The sequence below is a fragment of the Chaetura pelagica genome, unplaced genomic scaffold (genome assembly GCF_000747805.2).
Source record: "Chaetura pelagica isolate M959 unplaced genomic scaffold, ChaPel_1.0 scaffold1347, whole genome shotgun sequence".
NCBI classification, from domain to species: domain Eukaryota; kingdom Metazoa; phylum Chordata; class Aves; order Apodiformes; family Apodidae; genus Chaetura; species Chaetura pelagica.
Genome location: NW_009953949.1, coordinates 27205 through 27583, shown reverse-complemented (window position 1 = coordinate 27583; position 379 = coordinate 27205). Strand labels below are relative to the sequence as shown.

The following is a 379-nucleotide window of genomic DNA, read 5'->3' as shown; positions in this document are numbered from 1 at the left end:
GGGGAAAATGGTGGGGAGAGGGGGACAGAAGGGACAAGGAGAGAGGGGACAGGGAGGACAAAAGAAGGGAACAAGGATGGGGACAGGGAGAGAGGGGACAAAGAGAGGGGAACAAGAATGAGGGCAGGGCTGGGGACAGAGAGGACAGGGCTGGGGACAGAGAGGGGGACAGGGAGGGGGACAGGATTGGGGACAGGGTTTGGGGACAGGGAGGAGGACAAAGAGACCAGGGTTGGGGACAGGGTTGGGGAGCAGGAAAAGGGGCTGGAGAACAAGAAGAAGGTCTGGAGGAGCAGGAGAAGGGTCTGGAGAAGTTGTGAGGAGCAGCTGAGGGAGCTGGGGGTGTCCAGCCTGGAGCAAAGGAGCTGAGGGGAGACCT

General features: G+C 60.7%; 1 protein-coding gene across 1 annotated transcript in view; it reads right to left on the bottom strand.

Moving 5' to 3' along the window:
* LOC104392413 (chromodomain-helicase-DNA-binding protein 3-like) overlaps positions 1-379 on the bottom strand; it is a gene marked incomplete at both ends in the record, with an annotated part of 29937 nt that overhangs the window by 2639 nt on the left and 26919 nt on the right.